This window comes from Aythya fuligula, chromosome 3 (assembly GCF_009819795.1).
Source record: "Aythya fuligula isolate bAytFul2 chromosome 3, bAytFul2.pri, whole genome shotgun sequence".
Taxonomy (NCBI): Eukaryota; Metazoa; Chordata; class Aves; order Anseriformes; family Anatidae; genus Aythya; species Aythya fuligula.
In genome coordinates this window covers 110,439,792-110,454,309 of record NC_045561.1, presented here as the reverse complement: position 1 = coordinate 110,454,309, position 14,518 = coordinate 110,439,792, and the positions used below count along the sequence as shown (strand labels likewise).

The following is a 14,518-nucleotide window of genomic DNA, read 5'->3' as shown; positions in this document are numbered from 1 at the left end:
TGCCTTAGAGGACTTTGCCTCTGTTCTGCCTCCAAAATTGTGTATTTTTTTTCTGTCAGTTTGCATTGCTGAACTTACTTTGCTAGTTTCAGAAATCCTAAATTCACGGCTTATTCAGAATCATTTACAGCACTTTTACATTCTGTGATCCCGCAGTCATGGCAATTTTAAATAGCTAGTTGCTTGTCTCAGGTTTCAGAAAACAGTGAAAAATTGTTTTGTTATCCTTTTGTTTCAGGGATAGTCTCTACAAGCATTTTTATGTGTATATAACTGCTCAGCTGAGTGGCAGACTTCAGGGGAGTTGTCCTTATGACTTACTGTACTGATCAGATTCAGTTTTGTCTTTGTCTATTTATACACAAAGTTTATTTGTCAATAAATAAATAAATAAATAATAAAATACATATTTCAGAATATGCTGGAATCAGATCTGTTTCAAGAATGTATGAAAAACATTATGAATATTGCCATCACTGAAAGGCTGCTCATTGGAAAGCTTGAAGAACTTCTGCATTTTGGAGGGATGAAAGTTGTGGAGGACATTATAAACATTTATCTAAAATGTTTGAGAGAATATTGCTGACTTTTATATTTGTGATGGAACAATCCAGTGAAAACAAACTATTTTGACAAATTTTGACTAACTTTACATGTCATTTCTCAAAGCATCTGAGAAAGAATATACAGGTGCCTCACTATTGCTCTGATTTCCTCCTCCTAATATATTCTATACATATTTATATCTTGGGTAGAATGAGCATTTTGTATTTCTGATATTGTGCTTGATTTTATAATGTGTGAGATATTATTTTTATATTAGCATGATACTGAATATTAAAAGTATAACATGGGGCAAGAGAATTGAAGTTAAATATTTCTATAGTTACAAGAATATTTTCTCAACAGAATGATGATATATCTTATTAAATACCATAAGTGAATAATTTTTTTTTTTTTTTTTTTTGTAGAATGTGGAGGTTATTTGTACATGTATTTCATTCATTTAATTTAATTCTCACTGTTTGAAACTATTGCTGCATCACTTGTGCAAATCTCTACTTCATTTAACTCAGATGTAGCTTAGCCCTTACTTTTTACAGTCATTTAATGTGCAAACTATGATGAAAATGCCAACATTTATTGATTTATTACTGAATATAGCTTCTAGCAAAATTTTGAACTTCACATTAAGCTTTTTTTTTTTTCTTGGAAAATTATCTTGTCACATTCTATCTGGCACTACTGTAAAGCACAGAGGACTCTAGGAGCAAGGAAAATACAGCTGTGTTGTCTTTTTCTTTTTTTTTTCTTTTTTTTTTTTTTTTTTTTTTTTCTTTCTCCCTTTCTATTCACGGTGCATACACCAAGATTTATTTTGCGTTAATTTGGGAACATTTATCAAGCAAGAGCAAAGTTTTTCATACACATGAAAATTTTAAAAGCTTTGTAGTAAGTCAGTAGGTTTATGCTCTTATGTTTAAATGACAGCATATAATTCACAGGAAAATAACATGATGTGTCAAGCTACTCTAGGCAAAAGGGTTTTGCACGACATTGTGTTCTTTTTTTCTCAGCAAGAAACTTGTCAGACCCCTGAGACTCTTTAATTATATTCTCTCTAATCTACAAGAGTAGTTGTTGTTGTTCCTGTTGCGATTTTTTTTTTTTTTTTAAGTAGAGATTACTTGCCAGGTAGGTTTATAAATATCCCTAGTGTCTCAGTCCTCTATGAAACACACATAGATCTTTAGGCAAGATGTTTAACATTACTGTGCTTCTTTAGCTATTACACTGGTGCATGCCAGCTACAGGAAAAAAATGCTAGAAAGAGCTCAATGATCTAGCTATAGCAGAATCCTTCTCCTTCACTGGTTTCACAACAGCTTCATGAGGCTGAGCACCAGCCAGACAGCCCCAACTGATATACATGTAGAATAGGTAGGGCATTTTATTAACAGCATACATTTCAGGAAGAGAACCCTGATAGCTTGTTACCTACTACTTCAGAGAAATGATGCCAGTAAAAACAGAATACTCTTATCAAAGGGAAAAGTAGTCACAGAAACACTTTAAAATTCAAGGAGAATTCCCTTGAAGACTTGAATTGGGGTATTGGCTTTCATTGGGCACCTCTCTACTCTTAACTCTTAACTGTGAGGGCATACACAGTGAGGGCATACCAGTGATGCTGGCTTAGCCTCTCTTTCAAAGCAAGAGGAAAAATATCTTCCCAAAATATGTTTGTGGCCCTAACAAGTACCATAGAGAACCTTTCTAGCAGAATAGGTAGCCACAGGGTTTGGTTCTTCACTTTTAGGAGGAATTCATCACAGCAGTTATAGGTAATCACAGAATCACAGAATCACAGAATTTCTAGGTTGGAAGAGACCTCAAGATCATCGAGTCCAACCTCTGACCTAACACTAACAGTCCCCACTAAACTATTTCATCTCACCTAATTTCCACCACAATAAAGTGTCTACTTAATCTAATTCCTGTTTTTAGGGAATGGTGAGGTTGTCTCCTTGAGAGGATGAGTTACTCTAACTACTTTTGGACCCTGCTTGGGAATAGTTCCTCAAAGCAGTATAGTTTCTTCCTCTGAAAGGAACCCAGACAGTTAGTTTGAGTAAGGCAATCTGGAGAGTTTTGCTTTGCAAAGCATGTCAGAGACTTTGCTCTTTCAGCTTTATTTAGTCTGGCATTGTTGGGAAAAATTTTCTATCTTTGTTCTTTTCTGTCTTTTGGCAGAAGTTTTTTTCTTTTATGCGTGAAGTCTAGTATACTTTTTAGAAACTTGCTGATGTGTAGGATTTGATATTGTTATTCCCCTTTTGTGATAGGTACAATGGTTTTATTTTGTAGTCAAAATGCTAATGACATTGCAAACGATAATTGAAAAAAAAATTGCATGTCAGAGCAGGATTATAGAAAGTTTCTGTAAGAGCAATGTTTTGGTGTTTGTTGTTGTTTTTTAATATTTGGCTATCAGTTTTCATGTCTACTAGCATGATACAGGAAGGCAAACAAGGCAGATTTACTGTAACTTATAAAACTCATTGACTTGTAAGCAGGTGGAAGTGGTTATGAGGGTAGAAGATAAATCCAGAAATTCTGGGAAAAAGTAAGGGTTAAGAGGTGTATCTTAGCACCCCTGTGAACTTTGAGAAGTTAAAAAGAAGTTCAAGGGAGGTAAGATAGAGGATTATGAAAAGCTGAGTTTGACCGAAGAAAACTGGTATCAGAAAGGAGTGCTATGCTTCACTGTTTTATAATTCTTTGTGACTGTTACAGCCAGAACAGGCCATAGCATTGTATATATAGTGCTTAGATTATCAGTAAACTCCTGACAGTGACACAGGTTATGATGGTGCTGAGCCATGACATAAATGTAGGACTGGATAACCAGATAATGAACCTGGTTAAAAAGGAGGGTCAAAAAGCTATGATTTAAAAATAAATAAATAAATAAATAAAAGATATTAGGTTAAAGATTAAAGATTCTGTCTTCTGTCTTTGCTTCATGTGAGTGTCACAGGGATAATGCTTGGTGGAAGCAGTACTTTCAAGCCATCAGTGTTTCAATGCTTGGAAAAGGGTGCAATGGGGGACAGGACCACCAGATTCAAAGACAATTGACAATGAAATTCACTGCAGATGAATAAAGAATCATATGCCTTAGTGCAAAGAATGCAAAAGAGGCACATTTACAGTGCTGTAGCAAAGGCTATGCTTTAAGGTTAAGGCCTCTAGCAGAGGCTGGATCTTTTGCAATGCAGCCTTGTAGCTGAGTATTGCATAGTGGCTCTGGTTTCCATACTTATGATCCCAGTATAAGATTGATAGGTAGTAGGGATAAGTCGCAGAGGGAACTTCCACGTTCTCCTGTCTTGCATCTCTTTTCTACACCCATGCTCTCCCCATAATACTTGAGTTTTATTATATGTATTTTTCTTCATTTGTAGCCAGAACATGTATTCTAAAGGAGATTTAACCTGAATGACAAAATTTAAAATATATTAAAGAGTTGGCTATGCATTTGATCACAGAATTATAAAATGGTAAAATCACTTAAGTTGGAAAAGACCTCTAAGATCATCACGTCCAACCATTAATGAAGCACTGTTTAATAAAAAAGTAAAATTTTCTAATCAGAGTTGGAGTTTGACGGACTAAAACTAGCTAAAACAGTCCGATGATAAAAGGTTTGCACAGATTTTGTCTTTTGTCTTTTCAGTCCATACAAGTAGCTGGAGGGCGGATGACTGTTTCAAAATAAAATTGCAAGAGTACAAAACCATGCATGGATAATAGAGATAACAACTGTTAAAAAGCATACATGTGTGCACTGTTCTTGATAAATATTTCTAACTCCACTTTCTTTTCTTTTTTTCCCTCCAAAATCAAGTGGATGCAAAGAACTGACATTTCACAGCCATTCCCAGATCCCAGTGATGTTAATTCAAATACATCATTATATTCTAACAAAAAAAATAAGATGATTTGGTTTCATAGAATCATAATATATTTTTTTTTATTTTATTATTATTTTTTAAACCATACAGAAGGTTAGTATCCTAAGTTTGCAGTGAGTGTATGTGATCATTTAAGAATATACAACAGTACATAACAGAAAACAGCATTCTGGAAATACACAGCTTCTGAACGTTACCCTTGCTGTTTAATAGTAAGTGTTCACAACAATGTAAAACAATCTCTCTTCAAACTGGGTGAGTGCCAGTTCCTATAAGCTATTAACTGTGCAGCTTTAATGGAACAATATTAAACATGACAAGAACTCATCTGAGAGCAGTAGCAAAAGAGGAGGGTCTGTCTAAGTTGTCCTCCCACTGAACTTAGAGCTCCTAAGCAAACAGAAAATGTCATTAACTTACAGCTACAAGGGTGCCAATTTGTTGGCAGAGGAAATACTTTGAGACTGCTGTCACTTTCTTGGAGTATTAAAAAATTTCATAATCGCAAGTTATCACATGCATATTGATATCTGTTTTCTTTAAGAAGCTGCCAAATTAAGTTTTCTCTGTACAGGGTACCGAGAATAAATCCAGTTCATTTTAGGCTTATCTCCTTGAGCTTAATCCCTGAGTTCTGTGGAGGAGGGATGCATGTAGCTGTTAGGTTACACTTAAAACAAACTTCCATGGTTTTTTATTATAAACATTTGTTATGAGCATACGATTATTTGGATCAATACTGAAACTGAATTGTCAGCTGTGAATGTACCTTGCTGTTTCCCAGAATAAGTGTTTATGGAAATTTTCAGCACTTATCAATGAATTGGATGTTGGACAATATGGTGGGGAAAAAAAAGAAAAAAAGAAAAGAAAAAAAAAAAAAAAAAAAAAGGGTGAGGTTTGAAAATGCCTGCAGTTCCCCAGTTCTTTTATTTTAAGATCATCGGAAGAGTGTTGCTGAAGCATCTCACCACCTAAGTTGTTCAGATGTTCCTAATACCCCTTTTCTGCACAAGGCAGTGAGTAGTTGAAATCCACTGACCTGAAATCTACTGAAAGACAGGGAACCTGAAGGACACTGACCAGCTTGGTCCTCCCCTTAAATGAGACATACTTTACAATAAATTCAGCCACTTGCAGTGAGAAGCTTTGTGTGTCATCACCATTTAAAATTGTTATACATTGCTTCGCCATTCCCCATCAAGGACTTGCTAGTAATTTGAAACCAGGTCTATGTGCATTCCAGCCCTGAGTTAGGAAAAAATGCCTCATTGTGACAGCCACTACTACTCTGCAGTCCAAATAGGATTTCCATATTTGTCTTCTTGCTAGTCTAAACCCTTAGCTCATCTACATGCTAACTGAGCTGCCCACAGAATTGTTTATAAAGATCACAAAGAAAAACAAAAGATGTTTAGGTTGTTCAGTTCTGGAATAAAAAATGTAGTAATTTTGGAAGATGAAAGTACAAGTCTTAAAAGGCATAATTTTAATGAACTTGTCCATTAGTGAGCCTCCTGATTAGCAAAAATAACCCTGCTCATGTAAATATCCAGTCTTCTAAATGCATGTTTTGGCTTACTGGTCCACTTGAGGCACTTGGCACATTACACTTTAAGTATGTTGTTTTGGACCAGTGACAATTCCTCCTGCAGCCCAAAAGAAAGATGCACTTAGAGGAAATGTTGGCAAAGGACCAGCTCCTACAAAGAAATGGCAATTTCTTGTCAAAGACACAGCACAGGTCTATTCTCATTTCCTGGTAAATGAAAGTGTTCTTGCTGTGACCTGTAAACATATTACGCAGACTTCTTCAATTCTGTTGGATGCAAGACTGACCCACACTTCATGAAAAATGCTGTATTTTGGCACTGCGAGAGGAGCATTGCTGCCATACATGTACAGATGCTAGTAAGAGTGGATAGCCCAGAATTTATTTTACTGTATTGGTTATTTTCCCACTTATATTTTACAGGCTGTTTTATTTTTCTTGCCTTACTTTTTTTTTTTTTTTTGATATAATTTCTGTGCTGTCTCACTATATCCTGCAATAAATTTTGCCTATAGAAAAGAACAAACTAAGAACAGAAGAGGAAAAAAAAGAAGAGTAGATACCTTATGGTATTGCCTGGTCTAAGTACATGGATACTCTTTATAAGCCTCTGTCAGGAGATACAACGGTTCCCTAGAGGTAGAGGGAGAAATGCTTTCCATTTAACTTAGTGAATGTAAATCACAAGTGGTTGTTTTTTTTTTATTATTATTATTATTATTATTATTATTATTTATTTGTTTGTTTGTTTGTTTGTTTGTTTTATTCATGACTCTCCAAATCAGATTTTTATTTACTTTGCTGTTGCAAGTGTTTTGAAAGGAATGCTTCCAGCCTTTGCCTGGGACAGTCCACCTCCCTAGGGTAATTCTCAGTTGCTCTAAATCAAAGTAACTCCTTTGTTTTTAGTGCAGATCCACCATATTCTCACAGTAAAGGTTATGTTCCATCAGTCCCAAAACAGATTTTTAAATTTATATAAAATTAAACAGTTTTCCATAGTTAATCTTATGTACTCAAAATTGATGTAATTCTCATACATGATAGCCTTTCATATAACATATGTGGTGTCAGGTTAATTTATACCTTATTGAACACTTTTTTCAACTGCGGTGATGAAGTAAAAAGGTGAAAATAAAAATCATAGTAAGTGTATTGCAGCACAATCCTGCTGAATGAGTATGTTTTTTTTTGTATACTGGACCCATATACACCAAAAAGAAAGCCTTTATCTGTAGTGGTATTCAGAAGCCTACTGAATGTGGCAAAGAAGTGTACATAAATATGACAATTTCACTCAAATTCTGTTTTCTGGTTGCCTAAACTTTTTTCTTATCTGGGTTGTAAGTAAATAAGAATTACAGTGAGTTGTAATTAAAAAGGAAATACATGGTCTTTGAAACAATCATGAGATTTCAAGAGCAATGTGAGGAAAGGTCTATTGGTGAAGGTCCTAGCTAAGGAAAGGGCTGTAGGTCAAGGTCCACGTCTTGTTAGGGCATTCAGGAGTTTTTTTCTTTCAATATTGTGCAATGATTTATTTATCAAGATTATGAAATAGTATTTTTTAGGAGGGATTTGAAAATAACATTGTATGTGGAAAGGCTGAAGAAGCTGTTTATTTTGTGTTGTGCTTCAACAAGTTAATTTTTGAAAAGTGTTTTGTGTCCAAATAAGAATGTGTATGTACATACAATCTTTTACAAGGAAGAGAAATTAAAGTAGGTAATACGTTAGCAATTTGTAAAATGTAAGTTATTTTTATGAAATAAAAAAAAAAGAGAGAGAGAATGGTGTCTCTCTTTTCTAAATCTATCTTTCCTGTAAATCCTTAAACCCTTTACAAATTATGTTAGTGTAGATTGATGTGGTTTTACAGGCCTTTGGGTTTTGTTTGTAGGTGATTGATGTGTGTGTGTGTTGGTGACTTTGTTGTTGTTATTGTTTGTTTTGTTTTGTGGGGAGGTATTTGTTTGTTTGTTTATTGGCAGCCTCTCATAGTGACTCAGGAAAAAAGCTGGAAATCAAACATAGTCTTCTTAAGTAAGGCCAGATATTATAGCTACATTAACATGCAATTTCTAACAAAAATTTAACTGTTTTTAACTTTCATGTTCCTATTTCCTGGAACGCTGATCTAAAGCCACTATATTTGATGGGAATACTATTTGATAGGAATGCTTGGATCAAGATCCAAAATTGTGATGGTTTCTGTGTTGCATTTGAAATTCTGTTGCAATCATCCAACTAGTCAGGAAACCTAGAAATGTATTATGCCTTTAACCTCAAATTAACTTGACTCTCAAGAGGAGTAGCCAATCATATCTCTTAAGTGCATCTCCAGGAACAGATGTAAGTAAAGACTGCACATGGTATTTTTGATACAGACTTTGTCTTTTATGGGAAACTTTGTGGTTCTTCAGAGTTGGCGTAAGAATTCGAAGAATTTCAAAGAGAAATGCACCTAAAATGTATTTCAAAGGGAATGTATTTCAAATTCAAGAAGTCTGGAAGAAAATAAATTAAAAAAATCCTGCATGCATATTAGGAAAAGCCATGTGATTTAATAGATAGTCTTTGATCAGTTTTCTGCTTTCCAAACGTATCTTGGGGAAGTCTAGCATACTTCCAACTATGTGAGTAAAATTTTGGGAAAGAACTAAGGACAATCAGGACATCTACAATTAGATCTCTTCCACATCACTGGAGTAGCAAAAAGACTGAAATCAGCCTAAAGGCTCTGCCTAACCCCTCTGACCACATAACTCAGCTGAATTTAGATATACTATTTTTGGGGGTGCTTGTTGAGTATATGTGGGTGTAAACTTAGAAGTCATAATGATAACTGTTCATAAAAAACAAGGTTTGTTTTTTATGCCATACCCATATACAGAGTGACTTTCTGCCTATTATCATTCTCCCCTTATTTAAAAGATATTTTATGATATTTATTAAGAAAGTTGAAAATATTTTAGAAGTCAGTTATCATGTCTTGCCATTTTCATCACAACTGCCACAGAAATCAGTACCAACCAATCTGTAAGAAGCGATATTGACAAACACTTCTTGTGTAGTATATCCCCCAGTGGGCATGAACAAAAAAATAAAATATTTTTCTGTTGAGCTGTATTAGGAAGTATTCATTGTTCTTGTGAGTCCAAGGAATAGCCTAAAGACCTAGCCTTAAATTTTATATCTAGTCTTTACCAGGTTGTTGAGTTGTTCTAAACATCAGAGTGAGTATCCTCACACCACTATAGAGAATTACAATGATATGAACACCATCACTCTAGATTTTGGCTAGGAGATTTGGGTAATATATTTTATCTGCCATATTTCTTCCTTTTTATTTTTTATGTTTTATTTTTATTTTTTTTTTCTCCATATGCCGTGAAAAAGCAAATAAATTAGGACTTTAAGGATTTTGCTTAATGGATCTAGTTTGGGACAGCACTGTCTTTTTATTTTCTTCATGTATTAAGCTCTACTGCTCTTTCCAGAAATACCCTACATATTTTCAGGCCAACAAATTTTGTATTTTTTGGTTCTTCCTCTGGATTCTCTTTTGTGAAAAGCAACAAAATATAGTTTCTGATGCAAACTCCATTTTCTCGATGATGGAGCAACTCTCTTTGCTTCTAAATGTTAGAATAGTGAGACATGATGTAAGATGACGACTTTAAGACATATGTATAGACATTTTATTTTGCTGCCTCCAGCCAGCTCAGAACATTACAGCTTGTATTGTCAGGCCTTCTGGTTTAGCAGTTCTGACATTCCTGCTACTAAGAAAATTCATCACAATAGCAATGTTCCCTCAAACGGATGATATCATTGGCTGAACATAGCTCAGTGTTTGAGTGTGTTTTTCATTTAAGAAAAGGTATATTTAGAATGAGAGGTCTTTATGCGTGCATGTGCACGTGTGTGCATGTATGAGAGAGAAAGAAGGTACACTGCTGTGCAAAAGTACAGAACGGACAAAATGCATTGATTATGCATATTGCATATATACTCCCTTTAAATGGCAAATCCTGAAACTAGAGATCGGGGTGGGATTAAGCTGGAAAAAGAACAGATGGGACTGTTGATGTGACTGCCAGAGCCTTGGGCAGAAGGCAGTGAAAAATAATTCTATTTTTTTCCCTAAATTAAGAAAGCTAAACTGGTGATCAGTTGTATATTTTTGGGCAGATGGGATGACTTGGAGAAAATGGTTGGCAGACTTAGTCACAAGAGAGCCAGAGTAAGATAAGGACTTTTTAGGGTACATCAGGGGATCTTGAACTTCAGACCATGCAGCTGTGCATGTTTTCATAAAGACAATAGTACGTAGAGGAAAACCATTTTCTCACAATATGTGAGAATCGTACCAGTTCTATTTATCATGTTGTACAACTAATGACCTGAGTGTGCTGAAGCAATATGTATGCTTGAACCTGGAACTGCAAATGCTTTTGCATGTATTTTAGTCTGAATATTTCTACTACAATTAATGGTATAATAAACTAATTTTTGCTTGTTTTTTTTTTTTGTTTGTTTGTTTGTTTGTTTGTTTGTTTGTTTTTGTTTTCCCCTTTTCTCACCCTATCCCACACTTAATTATTTTCCCAGCTCTTTCACTTCACTTCACTTCATGGTCACTCTCTTCTGTTCCTTGCTATTAAATATCTGCTATTAACTTGTAAACACTTAAATACGGCCAATATCTTATTTTATTGGTAAAGAAGCAGATGGAGGATGTCAAAATCCTTCTTCTCAATGATAAAAAGTACTAGCATTCACTACAATGATAATAGCAAACATTGTAATGTTGTTGCACTGACATTTTAACATCCATCCTGAAATATACATCCTTAACTTAGGTATGATGGGCTGAAATAAATCCAAAAGAATGGGTACTCTACTGAGGATTTTTTCGAGAACTTTCTATTCTTTCTGTTCAGATTAAAGGTCATTGTAGAGAACATATATTTTGCTTTATTTTATTTCTTATTGGATTTAATGCATATCTTATAAACAAGTAAAAAGGGTTCAATTTATAGGGAGTATGGAAGGATTATTTAAATATGAAAGGCTGCAAGACTGATTAAATCTCAGCTATTCAAATTTCATTATTTGTGTTGCAGGGAATCTGTTGCATGTTGAAAAATGATAGCAACAAAAGTCTTGGAGTGGTAATATATCTCATGGTACGATCAGTACTGTTTGTCTTGTTTGAATGTCACCATACCTTTAAATGTTGGCAAAAGACCTCAGAAGATAGAATACAGTATGACTGAAAAGTGATTCTTTCCCACTGTCTTTTTTCTGTAGCCTGTAGCAATTCTACCAGTCATATCCAAACTACTTTTGCAAAGGAAGCTTTGTATTCTTGAAAGAATATCCTTTAGACTTGCTCTACAGTATTTGAAAGACAAGTTGATATCTTTTAACCAATACATGGAATAGCCTTTCATATAAATAATGTTAAAATTTAAATTACTTTTTGGAAAGGTTAATCATGGGATCAGATTGCCTCACCTATAAAATGGAGTTCATTAAGGACTGTGGGATCAGTGATGCTCTGAAGCTCAATTTGAATTGTTCCCAGACATGAAGAAGATTCAAAGGTTTCTGGAGTGGGGGTCAGGTAAAATTTTTCAGCATTAAATAATCCTTATTAGCTGGTGGGACATATGCCAAAACATACAGTGCTGTTATACACATCAGTATATATATATATATATTTATATTCATGATACTGTTCTGCTGGTCTTCTTGTGATTGCAGGTCTCCTGCCAAAGCCATGTTCTATATTTGGATGCTCTCATCAGCACAACAACAGCCATAGACAACTACACCACCCTGAATGTCACTGCCTAAGCCTAAGGAGATTTAAGTAAGAGTAATGTCACACATGCTGGACATAATGTACTTTTCAGCACCCATCTTCAGTGTTAACTCTCGGAATATAAGGAAATAACTAGTGTGGAAAAACAGTCACTATCATAATCACATCTGATTTCTCTGTCAATTTAAGAGTGTGGCAGCTATAAGTAGCTGGCCACAAGCTGACATCCTTGAGTAGCCAGCTGAGACATCACCTACTGTGTTTCAGGTATTGTACAAATGTTGTTTACATCAGAAAACTTTGTAGGAATAGTTAATACTGGTACTTCTGAAATTCAATGACAAAACTTTGTCAGCTGGTGTGACAGTTTAATGAAGATAAAGGGGACTTTAAAAGCTTGTAGTACAAAGAAACATCCTATTTGGGGAAAATAATGAATGGATACCTTGTCTGGCTAGGAAACAGAGAAAAGATGAATCACTTCTCACTATTACAGAATGTCACAATGGTATTTTGGACAAACTGTTGTTGAGGGATGTCCTCATAAAATAAACCTTTTATTCTGATGTTCATAGCAACCAAAAACATCTGGAACAGTGGCTAGAGGTTTGAAATTTGGAGTCTAAAACTAGGACATTTAAATCCATAAGATGATATCTAAATAATGACTGACTCAATTATCTGAATTTTCCAGCAGAAGTAGTCATCAGAAGTCCATCTTTTGCTAGATTTCAAGTGAAAGAAGGCAAAAGGTAGCAAAACAAGTCAACCGTTTAGGTCAATATAGTTAATGAGAAGAAAACAAATGATACTATCATATTGATATTATTTTGCAATAGTAAAGTGGGTAATTTTCTTATCATTTAATTCCACATGTTCTGAGCTATATAGGCTGTTCATTCATGTCATGCCGTATACATAGTATGGCTTCCCTTTCTGATTTTTTTTTTCCTCCGAATTTCTGCACGAATAAGTCAGCTGGACATGTTCTATACATTTATCATTAACCAATGCCTCTCTACTGTTTCTGCCTGACAGACACCAGGGTACTGGCTTCACATTGCACCTTAGTACAGTTCTCACTTGCAGCAGTAGATTGTTTGGAATACTTTCTGTGCTCTACTGTTAAGTTCAGACACTACCTATGTGAATCTGCTGTGCCAGACACCTATGTCCAAGCTGGCATCCTGGAAAGTGTCTTTACAGAATCACAGAATGGTTAAAGTTGGAAGGGACCTGTGGTTCCACCTGTTCCAACCCCCTTGGTCCAGCAGGGACACCCAGAGCAGGTTGTCTAGAACCATGTCGAGGCAGCTTTTGATGATCTTCAAGAAGAGAGTCCATAACTTCACTGAGCAACCTTTGACAGTACTTTAGACAGAACCTCTTGTGTTCCACTTTGTGCCCACTGTCTCTTGTCCTGGTACTGGGTGCCACTGAAAATAGCATGCCTCTGTCTTCCTTACACCCTTCCTCTAAGTATATATGTTGATAAGATCCCCTGTGAGCTTTCTCTTCTCCAATCTGAACAGTCTCTGTCTTAAAGGTCTAAGACTTGACAGGAACCTGTAGGATAGTGATTGCCTGATTTCATGCCATTTTCATATTCATTCATAAATCAAGACAGGCCTTTCTGTAATGTTGGTAACTCTATACATATTATTGAGAAATATAGTGTGGCATTGGATCCCAAAATTTTTCCTATAGTAAATCTGAGTAAGACGATCATTTCCTTTCTTTAAATATGAAACAAATTTAGGAAAATACACAAGTGAGCCAAACCAGTTAAAAGACTACAACAGACACAAGTGTGTGTGTGCGTGTGTGTGTATGTGTATATATATATATATATATATATTTAACATTCAGTTTTAAATCAGTAACTTTGTGTTCAGAGGCACACTACCTTAAATTCTCATCATGTTCTTATCTGTAAAACATACCAAGGAAACAATGAGATATTAAAAGAATGTTTTGGGTTTAGACTGTAATTATTAAATATAGACTGTAATTCTGTATTAACAGAATATATCAGATTGAATATTTGGAATAAATTCTTTACTATGAGGGTGGTGAGGCACTGGAACAGGCTGCCCAGAGAAGCTGTGGACTCCCCATCCCAGGAAGTGCTCAAGGCCAGGTTGAATGGGGTTTTTTGCAGCCTGGTCCAGTGGGAGGTGTCCCTGCCCATGGCAGGGTGTTTGGAACTAGGTCCCTTCCAATCCAACCCTTTTTGTAATTCCCTGATTCCAATGTAGCAAGGTTTTAGTAATGGGGTGTGGAGAACCTGAACGGGTGGCATCTGTGAGCAGAACCCAGCAGCTGCCCCATGTCAGATGAGAGCCAGCTCCAGATGGCTCCAAAGGGACCCACTTCTGGCCAGAGCCAAGCCAGGGAGCAGCTCTCAGTGAGGCTCTGGGAGAGCAAATTGAAGAAATAAAACTGCTGCATAACAGCAGCAGGGAGAGCGAGGAGTGAGACCCAGCCCTGCAGCCCCCAAGGTCATTGCAGGAAGGAGGGCAGGAGGTGCTCCATGCACATGGCAGCAGTTTCCCTGTGGCCTTGGAGAGACCCCTGGTGGAGCAGGCTGTGCCCCTGCAGCCCATGGGTCCCATGGTGGACCAGATCTCCATGCTGCAGCCCATGGAGGAGCCT

The 14,518-nt window shown here is 35.9% G+C and overlaps 1 long non-coding RNA gene across 4 annotated transcripts in view; it reads left to right on the top strand.

Annotated features, from left to right (window-relative positions):
- The window catches only part of LOC116488114, a 50,491-nt gene that overhangs the window by 16,575 nt on the left and 19,398 nt on the right, over positions 1-14,518 (top strand). For 2 of the 4 annotated variants that reach the window (XR_004253135.1, XR_004253134.1), the window contains exon 4: positions 11,803-12,130. This is a non-coding gene — a long non-coding RNA (uncharacterized LOC116488114). Of the gene's footprint in view, positions 1-11,526; positions 11,663-11,802; positions 13,954-14,518 lie in introns of those variants that run through there. The other 2 variants (XR_004253136.1, XR_004253133.1) reach the window with 2 other exon arrangements.